Here is a 22,151-nt window from a genome sequence, read left to right on the forward strand (position 1 = left end):
AGATCAGCCCTTTGTCAGATGAGAGGTTGGTGAATATCTTTTCCCAATCTGTGGGTTGCCATTTTGTCTTGCTGACTGTGTCCTTTGCCTTACAGAAACTTCTCAGTTTCAGGAGGTCACATTTATTGTCAATCTCAGTGTCTGTGCTACTGTAGTTGTATTCAGGAAGCCATCTCCTATACCAATTCGTTCAAGGGAACCTCCCACTTTCTCTTCTAACACGTTCAGTGTGGCTGGATTTATGTTGAGGTCTTTGATACATTTGGATTTAAGTTTTGTGCATGGTGATAGACATGGATCTATTTGCAGTCTTCTACATGTCAGCCTCAAGCTATGCCAGCACCATTTGTTGAAGATGCTTGCTTTTTTCCATTATATATAAATTTAGCTACTTTGTCAAAGATCAGGTGTCTATATGTGTATGGGTTAATATAAGGGTTTTCAATTCAATTCCATTGTCTACCTATCTATTTTTGTGCCCCTACCAAGCTGTTTTAAGGACTATAGCTCTGTAATAGAGCTTGAAGTCAGGGATGGTGATGCCTCCAGATGTTGCCTTCTTAACAAGATTGCTTTGGCTATCCTGGGTCTTTTGTTTTGCCACATAAAGTTGAGAATTGTTCTTTCAAGGTCTGTAAAGAACTGTGCTGGGATTTTAATGGGGAGTGTGTTAAATCTGTATATTGCTTTTGGTAAGATTGCCATTTTTACTATGTTGATCCTACCTATCCAAGAGCATGGGAGAACTTTCCATTTTCTGGTGTCTTCTTTAATTTCTTTCTTTAAAGTCTCAAAGTTGTTGCAATACAGGTCTTTCACTTGTTTGGTTAAAGTTACCTCAAGGTATTTTATGTTGTTTGTGGCTATTGTAAGGGGCGATATTTCTCTGATTTCTTTCTCAGATGTTTGTTGTCTGTATATAGCACGGCTAATGATTTTCTTGAGTTTATCTTGTATCCTGCCACTTTGCTGAAGTTACTTATAAGATGTAGGAGTTCTCTGGTAGAGTTTTGGGGGTCACTTATGTAAACTATCATATAACTGCAAGTAGTGCAAGTTTGACCTCTTCCTTTCCAATTTGTATCCCATTGATCTCCTTTTATTATCATATTACTCTAGCTAGAACTTCAAGGACAATATTGAAAAGGTATGGAGAGAGTGGACAGACTTATCTTGTTCCATATTTTAGAGCAATCACATTGATGTTGGCTGTTGGTTTGCTGTATATAGCTTTTATTATGTTTAGGTAAGTTATTCCAGCTCTCTCCAAGACCTTTATCATGAAAGGGTGTTGGATTTTGTCAAAGGCTTTTTCAGCATCTAGTGAGATGATGATGTGATTTTTGTTTTTCAGCTTGTTTATATGGTGGATTACGTTGATGGCTTTTCACATGTTAAACTGTCCCTGCATCCCTGGAATGAAACCTACTTGATCATGGTGGATGAGTTTTCTGATGTGTTCTTGGATCCTACTTGCCAATATTTTATTGAGTATTTTTTCATCAATGTTCATGAAGGATATTGGTCTGAAGTTCTCTTTCTTAGTTGTGTCTTTGTGTGACTTGGGTATCAATGTTATTGAAGCCTAGTAGAAAGAGTTTGGCAAAGACCCTTCTGCTTCTATTGCATGGAAAACTTTGAGGAGCATTGGTATAAGCTATTCTTTGAATTTCTGGTAAAATTCTGCACTGAAGCCATCTGGCCCTGGGCCTTCTTTGGTTGGGAAACTTTTGATGACCTCTTCTATTTCCTTAGGTGTTATAGGTCCATTTAAATTGCTTATCTGTTCTTGATTTAATTTTGGCAAGTGATATCTATCTAGAAAATTGTCCATTTCCTTTAGATTTTCAAATTTTGTGAAGTACAGGTTTTCAAAGTATGACCTGATGATTCTGTGGATTTCCTCAGTATCTGTTGTTATGTCCCCCTTTTCATTTCTGATTTCGTTAATTTGCATGTTCACATTCTGCCGTTTGGTGAGTTTGGATAAAGATTTGTCTAGCTTGTTGATTTTCTCAAAGAACCAACTCTTCGTTACATTGATTCTTTGTATTGTTTTCCTAGTTTCTACTTTATTGATTTTAGCCCTCAATTTGATTATTTCCTGGCGTCTACTTCTCTGGGCTGAGTTTGCTTCTTTGTGTTCTAGGTCTTTCAGTTGTGCTGTTAATTCTCTATTGTGACTATTCTCCAGTTTCTTCTTGCTGTCACTTAGTGCTATGAACTTTCCTCTTAGCACTGCTTTCAAAGTGTCTCATAAATTTGGTTATGTTCTGTCTTCATTCTCCTTGAATTGTAGGAAGCCTTTAATTCTTTTTTATTTCTTCTTTGGCCCAGAAATGCTGCGATTGTGCATTATTCAATTTCCATGAATGTGTAGGGTTTCTGCAATTTGTGTTGTTGTTGAATTCTAAAGTTAACACATGGTGGTCTGATAAGGTGCATGGAGTTATTTCAGTTTTTTGTACCTGTTGAGGTTTGATATGTTGCCAAGTATGTGGCAGACTTTTGAGAAGGTTCCATATGGTACTGAGAAGAAGGTATATTCTTTTGTGTTTGGATGGAATGTCCTGTAGATGTTTGTTAAACCCAACTGGGTCATAACTTCTATTACTTCCTTTGCTTCTTTGTTAAGTTTCTGTCTGGTGGTCTTGTCTAGTGGTGAGAGTGGAGTGTTGAAGTCTACGAATTTAAGTATGTGAGGTTTTATGTATGATTTGAATTTTAGTAATGTTTCTTTTACAAACGTGAATGGCTTTGTATTTGAGGCATAGATGTTCAGAATTGAGACTTCATCTTGGTGTATTTCTCCTGTGATGAGTATGAAATGACCTCCTTCATCTCTTTTGATTGATTTTAGTTTAAAGTCTTATTTGTTACATATTAGGGTTGCTATCCCTGCTTGTTTCTTGGGTCTGTTTGATTGGAAAATATTTTCCCATCCCTTAACTCTGAGGTAATGTCTGTCTTTGAAGTTGAGGTGTGTTTCTTGCATGCAGCAGAATAATGGATTCTGTCTTTGAATCCATTCTGTTAGCCTGTGTCTTTTTATGGGTAAATTAAGACCATTAATATTGAGGGATATTAATGACCATTGATTACTCATTTTTGTTTTGGAGTTGTTGTTGGTAGTGGAATTGTGTGTGGATTTTCATCCCTTTTTTCTTTTGGCTGTTTGTAAAGTGGGATTATCTATTGCCTATGTTTTTCTGGTTGTAGTTAACTTCCTTGGGTTGGATTTTTCCTTCCAGAACTTTCTGGAGGACTGGGTTAGTGGATACATATTGTTTATATCTTGTTTTGTCATCATAACTACCTTGAGTTAGCCAGGATTATTCTGTTCAGAAACCAATCTCAAAAAGTCATGTGCCTCTCACACCCCAAAGGAAACATTTTTCTTTCTCCTCCATAACCTGTTTAACTAGCAAGCCTTGGAACAAGACCAATAGAGTAAGCAGAGTCTGGGCCCTCACCAGCTGTAGTTCAGTCTCTGTTAGATGGCTAAGCAAAAAGCCAGTTCCTGCAGCCCTCACACAAGGAGCCAATGGTTGATAGCCTGTGGCGCCATCATTGTGCGTTTGACAGAAATGAGGCAAAAATAGGTAAAATAAAATAAAAATTAAAAAAGAAAGAAATGAAAACCTGGCTGGCTGATGAGATATCTGTGAAGCTGAATTAATAGTGATAGGACCAGCAGTGTGGGTGTGGCCCCAGGTATGGGAGTGTGGGGACCTGGCATTGGCAGCTAATGGCTAGAGGGCAGCATTGGCATCCTAGATGCTGTCAAGATCAGGGCTTCCTGTTGAAGCACAGAGACAGAAAAAAAAAAACAAAAACAAAAACACTGCAACTAGTAAAAGCTGTGTCGCTGAAGCAGGAGGAACCCTGAAAGGTTGTAGGCGGTGTGGTCTCAGCCCACGGCACTTTAGTCTTCAGTGCTGAGCTTCCCATTCAGAAGCAAGAGTCACCCTTGAAAAGAGAGCTCACCTTTGTATTTGGGCCGCAGCTGATGAGCAGGCATATGTAGACAATCAAATGCTTCTCAGCAGTGAACATCACTGCTGCAGAAATAAACAAAAACTACAAAATTATCACCCTGATTAAAAAACAGAAACTATGTGTAATGATACTACGTATATACACACAGTGTGTTTCCAGTTGTAGGAAGCATGAAGATAGACAAAATGGTCTTTGCTTACGGATGCAAGAGATTAGTATTAAGTCAATGGTAAAGGCATGATGGCTGACTAGAGGGAGAGGAATCATGAAACACTAAACTGATAGAAATGGTCTCTGTATTGTGATGTGATCGCACAGACAGCTGTGAGTGGTTGTAGGTGACCGAGTGATCAGTAAGACGTAACTGAGTGATCAGTAAGACCTGTAGGTTTTACTGCAGGTAGATTGCAAATACTTTTTAACAATTATACATGAAACTGAATAAGCCATGTTTTGGGTAGAAGCTGACTCTCTGGAACTTGACTAAAGAGAATTCAGACTGGTAGTAAGAATACATTCTATTCCAGGGAGACAAAGAAGAGCTTGGAAATGTGTGTGGGTCCTAATAGACAGCTGAAAAGAGCCAGGAAAGAACAGGTATTGCAGTGAGAATCTGGCTGGGCTGAACACAACTACCAGCTGCGGAGCTGCTCAGTGGGGCAGGAGGGACAGAAGCATCATCGGAAAGGTACGTGGCAGCTCTGGCGAGAAGACACTGAGTCCTAGCCTCGTGGCGAGCCACACCTCTCATAAATCCTACTGTAGGCTTTGGTGGACAGTCACCCCTCCAGAAGAGAGAGAAGCAATGAGTACGAATCCCGTTTTGTTACTCTGTATAATCCAGGGCAGTGAGTGGCCCGCACTGTCTTGAGCCAGAATCTATTGCTTAAAACTGAACTGCCTTTGGGTCCTGTAAACAAAGATTAAACACAGGAGTGAGAATCGGAGGAGGATGCATGATGGGAAGGGAAATGAGTGGGGGTGGGGACGATGTGAGGCGAAAAGAACCATCTAAAACACATTATGATACCTACTACTTTGTACGTGTGGAGAGAGAGAGAGACAGACAGACAGACAGACAGATAGACAGAGAGAGAGAGAGAGACAGACAGACAGAGAGAGAGACAGAGAGAGAGACAGAGACAGAGAGAGAGGAACTTCCCTGGGGTGGTAGACCTTATCAACTGAGAACAACTCTGGAGTTTGATGGCCCTGAGCATGAGGTCCAGTGGTTCAGCCTTGGAGCCGCCAGTCTGTCTTCACAGCTGTAGGGAATAAAGCCCTGACACTCAAGAAGGGATTGGTTTTTACAGTTTCATTGCTCCAGCAGAGGAGTGACATAATACTTGGTGACTTCAGAAAGTACAAAGAGGGTCCCCTACGCTGCAATCACAAAGCTGTCTTGCTTTTCCCTACCCAATACACTTGAAAGAATACTGTTGGCTATGGTGTTAACCGCCCAGCGATGGGTGGGGAGAAGACAATGTAAGCCCGGAAGAGCCCATACCAACCCACGCACTGCAGAGCTAAGTGCGGCCAGCAGAGGCCCCTGGTGCGCAGACAAATGAAGCCAGGGAAGCCAAGAAGACAGCTCTGGAGGACATCCGACCCTTCTCCAGTACAGGCTCAAAACCAGCAAAAGACATAGGAGAGACAGGGGTTTCAGCTGACACCACCCACCGCATGCATATAATTAAGGCTCTTCAATTCTCAAGGACCCACGAGAAACTACTTTTCCCTCACCCCCTACCTGCCTGTTATTCTTTATAGCACTGTTTTTTAAAAACTAATCTTTTTATTTTTCATACCCCTTCATACATTCATTCTTGCTTATTTTATTATTGGGTGTTTTTCTTTTCCATAATTTTTTAATTAATTACATTGTGTGTGTGTGTGTGTGTGTGTGTGTGTGTGCTTACACATGCATGTAAGTAACCCACAACTCATGTGTTGGAGGTCATAGTTCATCAGGTCATCAGGTTTGTCAACAAAAACCTTTAAACTCCAATACATCTTGGCCTTTAAAAACAAAAATTGCATCTTTTTTTCCATTCTTTTTTTTTTTCTATTTTGAACCCTGATGTTCCCTGTCTTTTTTTTTCTACTATATTCATGGGGAGGTTTGTTTTAAAAAAAGGAAAAATACTTCATATTTTATTGCTTATCTTTCTTATATTTATCTAATTTTGTTTTAGCAACTCCCTATATTCGGGGAATCTTTTATTTTCCTTTTTTCTTTTCTAACTTCTTTTTTGTTTACTTTTCCTTTCTGCTCAATCATATTCTCCATTCATCTTGCCCTCGTTCCTTTCATTTCTTTAACCTGCCTTCCCCTCTTCTTCTTCCCCATCTCCTTTCTTACTCAATTCATTTATGGTTTCCACACATTTCCTTCCCCTAAGGGATTTTTAGCCTCACAGAACATTTTCTATTGTACGGCCATTGGTGTTGTCTTGGTGGGCATTTGTCAGCTGAAGGCACTTCTGTGTTCTGTGTGCTCTGTGCTCTGTGTGTTCTGCTGCTGTTCTTCCAGAAGCTTGCTTTCTACTCTCTGAACAGTACAGGAGAGTGAGCCCTGGAGAGTAGTATCCTCATAGGATGATCCCCTCATAAAACCAGAATAGACTGTCAAGCCAACGAGAAGCCTGCAAAAGATTGTAACTCCTCAACTCCTAATCAGTAGATACAGAACTGAGTAAAATACCAGATTAAGATTTCACAAGCTCAGTAGTAAAATATCACTGACATCAGAGAGGATACAAATGACAGACAGTTTTTCCAGGACTTTAAAATGAAAGTCAGCAGCATTCAAGAAAAGGTAAGCTAGGAAATTAACATTTTGGGAAAAAATAGAAATGCTGTAAGTGAAAAATTCAAAGAATCACACACACACACACACACACACACACACACACACACACAACCCCAAAATTGACAGATCACCAGTAGACTCAACCAAGAAGACGAAAGGAGGTAATCATTTCAATTTATTTGTAGGGAAATTTTCTGTGACTCTAGACACACAGACATCCAGACAACGGAGGCATGCGAAACTATGAGTAGGTATTGACTAAAGAAGAGCCACTCTATGGCATATTATCATCAAGATACCAAAAGTAAAATTTTTAAAAAGCATTAAACGCTGTAATGGGGAAACACTAATTTAACTATGAGTGCAAACACAAAAGGACAGTATGGGATGTCTCACCACAAGCTTCAGAAGCCAGGAAGTAACCGGATGATAAATTAAATAACTAGTACCCAAAATTCAAATGTCCACCAAAACTCTTTTTTTGTTTTGTTTTGTTTGTAGACAAACTACTGGCTTTGTAGACCAGGCTGGCCTTGAACTTAGAGATCCACCTGCTCTGCCTCCTGAGTACTGGGATTAAAGGTGTGAGCCTCCACTATCCAGCTATCTTCTCTCTCTCTCTCTCTCTCTCTCTCTCTCTCTCTCTCTCTCTCTCTCTCTCTCAAGACCAGCACAAGGGAAATTAAATCACAGAACAGGGGTTCAGAGCAGGTGTTTCTACCATAGTAGCACAGCAAAGACCAAATTCCTGAAAGGAACGAATGTTTAAAAGAATGAGCTAGGAAGAGGTCCATCAAGTGCAGTGCAGTAGACCAGCAAGTCCTTAATCTGAGTTAGCGAGAAAGAGAAGAACAATTCAACATCTAACTAACCAGAAAATTTCAGGCCCTAGCTAGTGCCTTTCAATAAAGAGCTAAATATGAGCAGCTTCAACTGTAAGATAAAGAGATGGTGAATAGTTCACTAGAATAAAAAAAAAGAAACTATTCACTATGTCCAAGAAACACACCTCACTGGAAAAGACATCCAAGAATTGGGAGTCAAAGGATAGCAGTCAGTCTGTCAAGAAAACAGAAGCCAAAAAGCAGACTAATATCACTGTGCCATCGTGTGATAAAAATCAAATCGAACTAACTAGAAAGAATAAAGAAGGCTATTTGCCCGTTACTTACAGAAACAATTCGTCAAAATGTGAATGACAATTTAAATATGTTGACAGTTTGAGCACAGCAGCAGTTTCATAAAGCTAACACTAATGGTCCCACGGAGTCTGATAACAGTGACAGTGGGGAACGTCAGCACCTCGTCCCCACCTCTCATCAGGCCAGCTACATCAGGGTGCAACAAAGAGTCTTCACGGTGAAACTGCAATGCGCATTGACCAAATGGACTTGACAGACAGCCTTAGACATTCCATCTGAACGTATGCGCAGTGTGTATTCTCTTCTCCAGGATACAACAGGACTTTCTCAAGATAACATGAAACAAGTTTTATCAAATACAAGAGAATTAATCTCTTGGCTGCCCTGGAGGATTCACACCAGTCTTTAAAGTGCCTCTGCTGAAACCATGACCAGATGGACTAGAGTGACCACCTCGAATAATAAAGAAACCCTTGTCTACCACATCATGGGAGGACGTGAAGAAGGGAGCTGCAGAGAGCGCAGACCAAAACCTTCCAAAGCATAGACAACATCAATCCAGCAGTGCCCCTTAAAAATGATACCCCTCAAGCAAAACATAAAAAGAACGAAAAGAAAAAAGGAGTACTTAAGTGAAGATGTGAATGGATTCATGGAATACCTAAAACAGAACTCTCAGAGGCTTCACAATGGAGAATTGATAGCAACAGACATCCAGGAAGTACGGGAAGAGATTGCAGTGTTCTTGAAGTAGGACAACGGACAGGAAGAAAGACGGTTAAAAAGACAAGTGGCAAAGAAAATGCAATGGTATGTTTCCATTGTAGAAGACCTGGGCATGGAGACGCCGATTGCCCGGCTGCACTGGAAAGTCACGACATGGGCACTGGCATTTGGTACTGCTGTGAGTCCACAGAGCACGAGATCATGAAGTGCATGCAGAGCTGGCGTAGACCACCCACACTTTCAGTGAATTTCCTTTTGCAAAATGTTTTGTCTGTGGAGAAGTAGGGCACCTGTCCAGGTTCTGCCCTGAAAAATCCAAAAGGAGTTGATGATGATGGTGGCTGCTGTGCACTCTGTGGTTCTGTGGAACATTTTAGAAAAGATTGCCCTGAAAATCAGAATTCAGATTAAATGGTCACAGTTGGTCGCTGGACACAGGGAATGAGTGCAGACTATGAAGAAGTTCTGGAAAACCGAAAACTAAAGTACCTAAAGTTGTCAATTTTTTTTTTTTTGGTTTTTCCGAGACAGGGTTTCTTTGTATTGTTTTGGAGGCTGTCCTGGAACTCTCTTTGTAGACCAGGCTGGCGTTGAACTCACAGAGATCCCCTGCCTCTGCCTCCCGAGTGCTGGGATTAAAGGCGTGTGCCACCAACACCCCGAAAGTTGTTCATTTTTTAATAAGAGTTGATATGATGTTAATTATCACCTCGCTGTTACTTTCCATAGTAGGCCTTTACAGGTCAGAGCCTGTGGAAGCAAGCCTGTATTATTGATACCCCTCTGACCTTGGTGGAGTTACATTGCCTGTATTCTGTCTGTCTGTCAAGGAGTACAGGTTGATTAGTTGTACTCTCTAGACTCGTGTGTGTGTGTGTGTGTGTCTGTCTGTCTGTCTGTCTGTCTGTCTGTCTGCACATGTGCTCATGCACGTTTGAAACAGATTCTATGCTTCTATGTAGCCCAGGTTGGCTTCAAACCAGTAATCCTGCCTCAGAGTCCTGAGAGCTGAGATTACAGGCATGTGCCAAAGAACATAATTTAACACACAGAACTTAGACCTAACTGACTGTACACTTGACTGACAGTCATCTCTGTAAACCTAAATTATGCATCAAAATTGATCACCTGTAAACAAAGCACACAGTTTCAAGTTTGTGACTAAATAAAATTTTGTTATTCTTAATTCAGAGTATCAATTTATTGTAATAGAAATTTATATTTTGTCACTAAATCTGTAATTTTTAGTACAGATAAACTATATCAGCTGTTTATCTAAAAAAAGAATTAATTCCTTGTATTTTTCCTATATTTTTCACATCACAGTGAAGTAAAACTGGAAAACAATGGCAACAGAAAGGATAGAAACTGCACAAACACTTAGGAGAGAACAATGTGTTTTTAAACGTTCAGTGGAATCATTGAGGACACCTGGGAGATTTTTAAATTCTGAAAGTCAGATGAAAAAACACAAATCTTTGGAATATAGCTAAGACAATTCTCAGAAGAAAATTGGTTGCTGTGGTTGTTTGTGTTGGGTGGGGGTATAAAAGAAACAGCAGAGAGAGAGAGAGACAGAGACAGAGAGAGAGAGAGAGAGAGTTCAAATAGCCCAATGAAGTAACTCAAGCTGCTCAAGGTCTTAGAAAAAACGAGAACAAGGCAAACCCCACAACAGTAGGTAACAAGAAACAATAAAGACCACAAGTTAAGTTAGTGCAATGGAAATTAAGAGAACAGTTCAAAGAATCCATCAAAAAAGTTAATTATTCAAAAGAATAAACAAGACTGAAAGACTGACAGACCCTAAGGAAACTAACCAAAACAAGAGGGAGGAGCTTATTTGTTCCTGAAACAGAAGACAGTTGAAGGTTTGATGGGGACTATGTTGAACCTGTGGTTTATCTTGAGTGTGTTATTGTAACACAGTGTCTTTCAGACTGAACATGGAGTATCTCCAATTACCCATATCTTTGATTTATTTCAGCTATTCTAATTTTGACAGATACAACTTGCCCTTATATGTAAAACATCCCAAACATTTTCATTCCTTTGTATTAATTGAATTTCACCTTTGACGTTTTCATGTATGTGTAAAGGCACTCTAACTCCTCTGATTCCTTCCCTTGTTAGATCCCTTTCCACCAACTCCAACAAATCCCTTTCCCACATTCACGTAGTTTTAGTTTTGTTTGCTTTTTACCTACTGAGTTTAACCACTACTAACTCTGTGACCCTGGGTTTGGAACTACTCATCGAAGCTTAGTGAATGAACCAGTGAATATACACCTGAAAACTCTAACTACCCAATCCCAGAATCTTTCCTCAGCGGGAATGTGTAGGACCTCTGATACTCTTCCTTCTCCACAACTGTCTATTGGCAGGGCCAGTCTTGTGCAGACAACTACAGCTGCTGTGGATTCAGGACTGAAATCTTTTTGTCATTCCCAGAGGATGGAAATGATCAGCCTTTCTTCCTATCATCTCTTCTGTGATGTCCCATGAGCCTTAGAGGGGCGGTATCCTTGTCTTGCTAAGGGCAGAGCATGCAACCATAACTTATTCTCAGAGCCTTGAGCAGCCATCCATCTTTGTATTCACCACTACACACTTCAAAGAGAGCCTTCTCTCACTGATGCTGAAAGTAGCATTTGTCTTTGGGTATAAACACAGTTATTTAGACAGTTTGATGTCATGTCAACTTACCTAATAACACCCCAAATCTTCCATGTACACCCCTTCCCTGTGTAAACCACCCTCAGCATCCCTGCTCCCTACTTACATTTTACCCATGTTATACTATCCCCTTTCCTTACAGAATTTCCCAGTGACCCCTTTTGAATTTCCTGGCCTCCACGGGTATTCCAAGTTAAGCCTACACAATTCAAGATTTGAAGCTGGGACCACGATACAAATTCTTGAAAGATAATATGACAAACTAACGTCGGTGGTGGTGCCCACCTTTAATCCCAGCATTTGTGAGGCAGAGGGAAGTGGATCTCTTCGAGTTTGAGGCCAGACCCTGGTCTACAGAGCAAGATCCAGGACAGATAGGACTGTTACACAAAGAAACCCTGTCTCAAAAACAAGCAAACAAAAACTACTGTAAGATTTTGAACCTAAAACATCACCAATGACAACATGTAAGTTATTTCATGGATCTCTTAGGACAAACAAAGACTTAACAACCACATAGCACATTACAAAGACTAGACAGATTAGGGACCTCTTCAGAATCTACAGAATCTTTCAAGAACCTTCAGACAGATGACCGGCCAAATGGGGTAATTTTGTCCCCTGACCAAGTCCCCTTCATACAGACTGGGCAACCCAATCCCATGATTGAGTCCCCTTTTTACAGACTGCGGAGCCTGGCTGCCACCAGATCTGCTCCCAGAACAAGGCATTGGGGTGTCCCCCTTAATCCTCTATTTTTACAGATCTTGCTAGTGTACCCAACAGAAACACAAAATCACACAAAAACTGACACAAAACATAGATACTCAGGACCTGCCAAGCCTGCAGGCTGAGGATCACAGCAAGTCAAATAACAAGCCTGCTCATGATAAGAAGCCTGACCATGATAACAAGCCTGACCATGATAACAAGCCTGCTTGGCTGGTTGCTTGGGGAACCCAATTGTAATCCAATGGTTCCGCCAAACTGCCAAACAACAGAGTGCAGGCTTCACAGAAACCAGAGCTTAAACAACCAAAAACAAAGACAAAAGTTTTAACAGCCAGAGACAGAAAGCAGAACTTGAAAGACTGGCCTAGGCAAAAACAGAAAAGTACCTGACTTGGCTCCACGTGACTCAGCGAAAGGGGGTGTTGTGGTGGATTTCAGGGATCCCAGATGAGCCCCCAAATGTTGTGCTCAAATTCTGAACCCCAAAATCACCAAGATATTCACTAACCCTACATCTGACAGAGGGCTGATCTCCAAAATTTGCAAAGTACTCAAGAAGTTTTTCTCCAAAACACCAAAGGACCCATTTAAAAAGTGGGGTACAGAACTAAATGGAGAATTCTCAATTGAGGAGTTTAAAATGGCTGAGAGACACTTGAGAAAGTACTCAACATCCTTAGCCATCAGGGAAATGCAAATCAAAACTATTCTGAGATACCATCTTACTCCTGTCAGAATGGCTAAAATCAAAAACACCAATGACAATTTGCTGGGAGGTGAAAGCTGGGATTCTATTAGGGTCCATAGACTTTAATGATTGCTAAAGCTATTGAAAGTCATACTCAGTGAGAATGTAGAAGAGAGGATAAGGAACAGTGAAAAGGATAAGAGAGATAAGTAAATATATGAGTTGTGGATCAGAACATTAGCAGACATGGCCAACTAGTAAATTGGGTAAAGAAGCAACATTGAATAACCCTAAAATCTGAAATGGCAACATGCAAATGAAAGTGAGACTTCTTTTATGTGGCATATGGGCTTTAATACCAACCCTTGGGAGTCAGGGGCAGACAGATCTCTGTACGTTCGAGGCCAGCCTGGTCTACAAAGCAAGTTCCAGTACAGCTAGGATGACTACACAGAGAAAACAAAACAAAATTACCAAAATGTGACAAAAATTAACATATACAAACATAATAATACATTAAAGTAAAAATATAATAGGCAGTTCTTCCTAGTTGGGAGATAGTTTGAATTCTTTTCATCTTTATGATGTTTCATGTAGCAGATGACACTGATTAGAAAGGTGCAATTTTCAGCTCCTGTTCAAACCTATAGGACTAGATTTGGAATATGTAATGCCAGTGAAGTTTGGACCAGCTATTTTGAAGTAAATTCTAGTATAACTATGTTAAGTGGTGAAATTCTCATTTTTTAAATTTAAATTAGAAACAAGCTTTTTTTGTTTTCCAATGAATAGTACTCCATTGTGTAACTATTCCACATTTTCTCTATCCACTCTTCAGTTGAGAAGTGTCTAGGTTGCTTCCAGGTTGTGGCTATTACAAATAATGCTGATGTCCTTGTTGTATGAATGTGCATCTTTTGGGTATATGCCTAAGAGTGGAATTGCTGGGTCTTGTGGTAGACTGATTCCCATTTTCCGGAGGAATCTCCATACTGATATCCAAAGTGGCTGTATGAGTCTCCACTCCCACCAGCAGAGGAGGAGTGTTTCCCTCTCTCCATATCCTCTCCTGCATAAATCCCAGCATATTTTCTCATCTGAGTGTATAAGGAGACCTAATACCATTATACATCTACAGGGAAATAGTCTCACCCTACTACTTTATTCTCACTCCCAATATTATCAACTGAAATCTTTTTTTTTTTTTTTTTTGGTTTTTTGAGACAGGGTTTCCCTGTGGCTTTGGAGGCTGTCCTGGAACTCCCTTGGTAGACCAGGCTGGTCTCGAACTCACAGTGATCCGCCTGCCTCTGCCTCCCGAGTGCTGGGATTAAAGGCGTGTGCTACCAACGCCCGGCTCAACTGAAATCTTAGTACACATAACAATACCTTTGTTCATCTATCCTCTGACAGTTTTTGAAGTTAAAGGAATAACTATTGTTAATTGACTGTCATAACATTTACATGGTGCATATACAGTAGCTGTATCTGCTCCCACAATTAATATTTTATTTAGAGAGGAATATGCAGGATGGATAAAGAAACTTGAGCTACTGGACTAAGAATAACTTCATAAATATGTACCTAAACTCTATCATCCCTAGCCCCAATGAATGTTGCACATAATTTAACTGAAAGAATACAACCGATAAAAATCCAAGCAATGAAATAATCAAGGTGCATGAATTCCAATGCAGTAATATAAGAACCTTACAAATCACTGCAGTGTAATGCCTCCAAAAGTAAAAATCCAACAGTAATGGCCTCCAGTGTGATTGTATTAAATGAGACTGAAACCCCAAACAACTTAAAATAATGACTATAAGCATGTGCAAAGAAATAAAAGAAGAAAATTGATTTATTAGTGAATCTCAGAAGAACACATATAAGCAGCTGGATGAAATACAGAAGTTGAGGCAAGATGTAAAAGAAAATTTTGATAAAGAAAAATTCTGATGAAATTTGCATACATGCTTGAAACAAAAAAAGCGATAGAACTGGGATATTCCCACAAGAGCAAAGACAAATTAATGAGAACTTATGAGTGGTACTTTCTGAACTCTTAGGACACTATGGAAAGACCAAATCTAAGTCTCATGGATGGGGGTGGGGGTCATTCCAAAGGAATAGAAAGCAAGAAAGTTACCAAACTCTAGGAGAAGATATACCCATTTTAAGAGACATTCAGACCATCAAACAGGCAAGACCAGCCCAGAACCTCACCCCCATCGTTCTGTAAACCAGAATGAAGAAAGTATATAGAGAACAGTAAGAGAAATCCAAGTCACAGATAAAGGTTGGTCCATCGTAATGACACAGATTTCTCAATAGAAACTTTAAAAACCAAGACGAATTGGGATGCTGCATTACAGGCTCTGAAAGACAACTTCCACTGCAGACAAGTATACCCAGCCAAAGCAAACTGAAGGGAAAAAAAGAGAAAACATTCAATAATAAAACCAAGCTAGATGTATCGATGACCACTAAGCAAGCTCTGAAAAAAATTACTTAATGGAATCAACGTGCCCATGATGCCACAATAAAGATAAAACATGCTTGAAGCAAGAGGGACTGAAGAGAAAGCTGCTTAAGTGCTTGCCCTACACAAATAAAGATCTGAGTTTGATCTAGAACTGACATTAAAAAGTCTTGGCATGCACTCCCTTCCCCTGGGCTCCATACTAGAGCCCACAACCCCACCAGCTGTACCAGAGGACAGAGTGGTTCTAGGAAAGACACCATCCACTGCATTCTCAACCACTTTAAGCCTGTCCAGCAACCCCAGACTGCACCCGGCCCCGGAACCCATATACCAGCCTACTACTTTGAAAGAAGATTTCAGCTTTACCAGAGGCTAGGCAAGATCTAGGGACCACCTACTGCCAACTAACACTCCTTAAAACCCACCAATAACCCCAGACTGCACCCACTCCCTGGTCCTAGGAAACCCAGGGGCCAGATCAAATCTGGGGACCCCAGTCTGCATCCTTTCCCCTGGGCTCCGTATCCTGGTTACAACTTCGGAAGACGATTTCAGCTTTACCAGAGGCCAGGCAAGATCTAGGGATCCCTAGACCCCCAAATCCCAGAGGGGGATAAACTATTGAACCGGAAGACACGCTAGTCACCAGAACCCTCGGCCATTTAGTCCAGAAGACCAGAGAAGAAAGAGAAACCAAGAAACAAAACACCCATCTGACAACAATAAATGTAGAAATCAACACCTAGACCTATAGTCATTCTAAATGCAGATGCCTAAACACCGGTGTAAGAACATAATCAGTAGCAGAAAGAGCGATATGGCACCACTGGAATCCAGCTGTCCTACAGTGGGAAGACCTGAAAATCCAATATAACTGAGGCACAAGAAGAGGTCCATAAAGAGGACATGAACAACTCCATTAAGGAAATTCAGGAACAGACAAACAAAAAATTGGAAGAAACTGATGAATCTCAAAAAGAAACCCAAGAAAAATAAACAGATAAAGGAATCTGTTCAAGACCTGGAAATGGAAATAGGAGCAGTAAAGGAAACACAAACAGAAAGAATCCTGGAAATGGGAAATCTGGGTAAGTGAACAGAAAACTACAAATGCAAGCATCACCAGCCAAATACAAGACATGGAAGAGAGAATCTCAGGTGTTGAAGACACAGTGGAAGAAATAGATTCATTGTTCAAAGAAAAAAAATTCCAAACACAAAACATCCAGAAAATCTGGGACACTATGAAAAGACCAAACATAAGAATAATAGGAATAGAAAAAGGAGAAGAAACCCAGGTCAAAAACCCAAAGAATATATTTTACAAAATCATAGACGAAAAATTTCCCAACACAAATAAGAACATACCTATAAAGGTACAAGAAGCTTACAGAATATCAAATAGATTATATCAGAAAAGAAAAATTCCCTTGCCACATAATAGTCAAAGTATTGAACACACAGAACAAAGAAGGAATTTTAAAACCTGCAAGGGGAAAAGACAAGTAGCATATAAATAAAGTCAGACCTATTAGAATTACACCCAACTTCTCAATAGAGACTCTAAAAGCCAGAAAGGCCTGGACAGATGTCCTACAGACTCTAAGAAACCACAGATACCAGTTCAGACTAATATACCCAGAAAAACTTTCCATCACCTTAGATGGAGAAAACAAGATATTCTATAACAAATTCAACTTTAAGCAATATTAATCCAGAAAACCAGTCCTACAGAAAGTTCTACAAGGAAAATTCCAACTACAGAAAGATAACTAAACCTATAAAAACCCAGGCAATAGATAATCTCACACAAGCCAAATCCAAAGAAACGAAACACACAACAACAACAACAACAACAACAACAAAATAACAGGAATTGACAATCATTGGTTGAGTCTGGAGAGATGGTTCAGCAGTCAAGAGCACTTGCTGCTCTTCTAGAGGTCCTGAGTTCTATTCCCAGCCACCACATGGTGGCTCACAACCTACTATAGTGGAATCTGATGCCCTCTTCTGACACAGAGTTGTACATGCAGCTAGAGCATTGTAGTACAAAAAAATTAAAAAAAAAAACTCAGAGACAGATATTGGAGTTAAAGCTTCAAGCTGAAGATCAGAAACTGTAGCAGCCAGCCACTAGCTCTTACCTCTACCTCAGCTCAGACCAAAGGGGCAATCCTTACACTGCTCCCAACTTCACTACTCCTCAGATTTATTCAGACTACTATGCTTTCCACAATGTAGCTAGAGACTAACTCTCAAACTGAATATCTCTACCTCTTATACCTCTCAAATCCTTGGATTAAAGGTGTCTGTTCTGATTCACTCTTCAGGGTGGTCTTGGACTCAAAGATCCATCTGCCTTTCTCTTGAGTCCTGCCTGACATCTGTAGCTTGAGGATGGGTTTGATTTCTGTGTCCTCAAGCAAGCTTTAATAAATCAAAAATAATATATTACCACAGAGCACTCACACATAAAATAAATAAATAAATCCTAAAAAAATCATTGGTCATTAATAACCCTCAATGTCAATGAACTCAATTTGCCAATAAAAAGACACAGGCTAGCAGAATGGATAGGAAAATGTGATCCAACATTCTGCTGCATACAAGAAACACACCTCAACATCAAAGATAGACATTATCTCAGAGTGAAGGGTTGGAAAAAGATTTTCCAATCAAATGGACCTAAGAAGCAAGCTGGTATAGCTATCCTAACATCTACCAAAACAGACATCCAACTGAAATTAATCAAAAGAGATGGAAAGGTGCATTTCATATTTATCAAAGGAAAAATCCACCAAGATGATGTCTCAATTCTCAACATCTATTCCCCAACTGTAAGTGCACCCACATCTGTAAAATAAATACAACTAAAGCTTAAATCACACATAGAACCCCACACAATAATAGTGGGAGACTTCAACACCTGATTCTCACCAATGGACAGGTATGCCAGACAGAAACTAAACAGAGAAATAACAGAAGTAACAGATGTTATAACTCAAATAGACCTACATATATCTACAGAACATTTCACACAAACACTATAGCACAACATGGAACCTTCTCCAAAATTGAACACATACATGACCATAAAGCAAGCCTCAAGAGACACAAAACAATTTAAATAAACCCCTGTATCTTATCAGACCACTATGGACTAAAGCTGGATTTCAGGAACTGAACAACTCACTACTGAGTTACCACTGGTTCAAGGAAGAAATAAAGAGAGAAGTTAAAGACTTCCTAAAACTGAATAAAAACTGAATGCACAACATACCCAAACTTATGGGACACAATGAAAGCAGTGCTAAGAAGAATGTTCATAGCACTAAGTAACTGTATGTGCTATGAATTTGGAGAAATCTCATATTAGCATCTTAACAGCATACCTGAAAGTTCTAGAACATAAAAAAGCAGACACACCTAAGAGTAGACTGCAGGAAATAATCAAACTGAGAGCTGAAAAAACAAAATAGGAGCAAAGAGAACAATACAAAGGAACAAAGAGTTGGTTCTTTGAGGAAAACAACAAGACAGATAAACCCTTATCCAAACTAACTAAGAAACAGAGAGAGAATATCCAAATCAACAAAATCAGAAAAGGGGACATAACAACAGACTCTGAGGAAATACAGAGAATCATTAGGTCATAATTCAATAACATCTACTCCACAAAATTAGAAAAATCTAAAAGAAATGTACAAATTCCACGATAGATAACACTTACCAAAGTTAAATCAAGACCTGATTAAAAAAAAAAAAGCTTTAATAGGCCAACCCAAGGCAGAGGGCAGAGAGCAGAGAGCAGAGGCCAGAGAGTATTGGATTTGCTTGCACCCACCGAAAGGGAACCCTGGTCGCCTAACCACCAGGAGAGGAAGAGACTCTTTCTACACCCACTGGAAGAAATGATGGGGAAAGGCAATATAAGAACACACTCAGCAACAGAATAACAAATATGACACCACCAGAGTGTCTAGAGATTCTATACCAGTAAAACCTGAACACCCCAATGCAGACAAAGCAGAAGGGAAGGACCTTAAAAACACCTTCACGAAAATGATAGAGGCCCTCAAAGAGGATGTGAGAAAATCCCTTAAAGAAATGGATAGCCAAGACAACCCTGCTCAACAAAGCAACATCTGGAGGCATCAGCATCCTTGACTTCAATCTCTACTATAGAGGGGCACAAAAATAGAACACTCTGAGATTAATCCACAAACCTATGAACAGCTGATTTTGGACAAAGAAGCTAAAATTACACAATGTAAAAAAGATAACATCTTCAACAAATGGTGCTGGCATAACTAGATATTGGCACGTAGAAGACGTAGAAGATAGATCCATATCTATCACCATGCACAGAACTTAAGTCCAAATGGATCAAAGATCTCAACATAAATTCAGCCACACTGAACCTGTTAGAAGAGAAAGTGGGAGGTACCCTTGAAGGAATTGGTACAGGAGACCGCTTCCTGAACATAACACCAGTAGCACAAACACTGAGATCGACAATTAATAAATGGAACCTCCTGAAGCTGAGAAGTTTCTGTAAGGTAAAGGACACGGTCAGCAAGACAAAGAGGCAACCCACAGATTGGGAAAAGATATTCACTAACCTCACATCTGACAGAGGGCTGATCTCCAAAATTTACAAAGAACTCAAGAAACTATTCTCCAAAACACCAAAGGACCCAATTAAAAAGTGGGGGACTAAACTAAATAGAGATCTCTCAACAGAGGAGACTAAAATGGCTGAGAGACACTTGAGAAAGTACTCAAAATTCTTAGCCATTAGGGAAATGCAAATCAAAACAACCCTGAGATATCATCTTACTCCTGTTAAAATGTCTAAAATCAAAAAACACCAAGGAAGCTTATGCTGGAGAGGATGTGGAGAACAGGGAACACTCGTCCATTGCTGGTGGGAGTGCAAACTTGTACAGCCCCTTTGGAAATCAGTATGGAGATTCCTCAGGAAAATTGGAATCAGTCTACCACACAACCCAGCAATTCCTATACCCAAAAGATACCCATTCATACAACGAGGATGTCTGTTCCACTATGTTCATAGCAGCATTATTTGTAATAGCTATATCCTAGAAGCAACCTAGATGCCCCACAACTGAGGAGTGGATAAAGCAAATTAGAAACATGCATCCATTTACACAATGGAGTACTACTCAGCGGGAAAAAACAATGGAATCTTGAAATTTGCAGGCAAATGGACCACTCTACAAGAAACCATCCTGAGTGAGGTAACCCAGTCACAAAAAGACAAACATGGTATGTACTCACTCATATATGGATTTTAGGCATGGATCAGGGAAGTGTCAGCCTACAATCTCAGGGCCAGTGACTGAAAAACAGGGAGGTTCCTAAGAGAGATATGCATTATACCCCAGAGAACTGGAAAGAGGCAAGATCTCCTGAGCAGATTGGGAACATGGGGGGAGAAGAGAGGGAACCAGGAAAAAGAAAGGAGGATAAGAGGAGGGTAGAAGAAGATATGGGGGAGCAGGAAGCCTGAGTCAGGGTAAGAATAGAGGAGACCAGGATGAGAGATACCATAATAGTTGGAGTCATTATAGCTTTGAGGAGAGAGCTTACACTAGTGGGATTCAGAGATGTACAATGATAACACCAACTGGAAAACTAAGTAATAGCAGAGAGACTGCATTAATAGCCCCTACCTTATGATAAGGTTGGTGACTACCTTATGTGATATCCTAGAACCTTCATCCTGTGACTGATGGAAGCAGATACAGATACTTACAACTAAACACTGAACTGACCCCCTGGAACCCAGTAACAGAGATGGGGGAGTGATGAGCAAGGCGGTCAAGACCATGCTGGTGAAACCCATAAAGATAGCCGCCTGGACAAGGGGGAGCTCTTGAACCCCAGACTGATGATGAAGAGGCCAACAGGGGACTGATCCAGACTCCATGAATGTAGTGTCAGTGAGGAGGCCTCAGAAATCTCTGGGGCTCTGGGTAGTAGACTAGTGTTCACCATGGCATACAAATGAACTTTGGGAGCCCATTCCACATGGAGGGATGCTCTTTCAGCCTGGACACATGGGAAAGGGTCTAGGTCCTGCCCTGGATGAAATGACAGACTCTGGAGATCCCCCCTAAGGAGGGTCTTACCCTCCCTGGGGAATGATGTGGGGATTTGGCTGGGGGAGTGGGAGGACTAGTGGAGGGAGAAGGGGGAAGCCGGGATCGACATTTGAAGCATGCGTGTTTCTAATTTAAATAAAAACATACATAAATTAAAAAATAATATAAAAGAACATGTATTCCACCGAACTAAAATAGCTAAAACAATACAGAGGAGCTTCTAATTGTGAATTAGTTATAAAAATAAACCAAGACTACATAAATAATTTGATAAACATAGTGAGCCGTGAGATTGAAACAATAATTTTAAAACTCTCCTGACTCCAAAAAGACTAGGGCCAGATAGGTACACTGGTGAAATTCTTCAAGACTTTCAAAGAAAGTTTCTCAACCTCTTAGGTCAGAAAAAGAGCCTGGCAGTGGTGGCGCACACCTTTAATTCCAGCATTCCAGCTGAGGAGGGAATATTTCTGAGTTAAAGTCCAGCCAGGTCTACAAAGTGAGTTCTAGGACAGCCAGGGCTGCACAGGGAAACCTTATCTTGAAATCCAAAACCAAAAGAAAAAACAAACAAAAAGCCCCCAGAAAGATCAGGAAAAGAAGGAACACTGCTAAACTGTGTTTACAATGTCAATATTTAGTAATATAACAATCAGATAAAGAGACATGAATAAATATCTTGTAAACCAATGTCCCTGAAGAACATAGATGCAAAAATTATGAACATAAAACACTATGGAAGCAAATTTAAGAACACATCAAA

General features: G+C 40.2%; 1 pseudogene; it reads left to right on the forward strand.

Moving 5' to 3' along the window:
• The first annotated feature begins 8,380 nt into the window (after positions 1 to 8,380).
• LOC101826961 overlaps positions 8,381 to 22,151 on the forward strand; it is a 57,716-nt pseudogene continuing 43,945 nt past the window's right edge.

The sequence above is a fragment of the Mesocricetus auratus genome, unplaced genomic scaffold (genome assembly GCF_017639785.1).
Source record: "Mesocricetus auratus isolate SY011 unplaced genomic scaffold, BCM_Maur_2.0 Super-Scaffold_100029, whole genome shotgun sequence".
Classification (NCBI taxonomy): domain Eukaryota; kingdom Metazoa; phylum Chordata; class Mammalia; order Rodentia; family Cricetidae; genus Mesocricetus; species Mesocricetus auratus.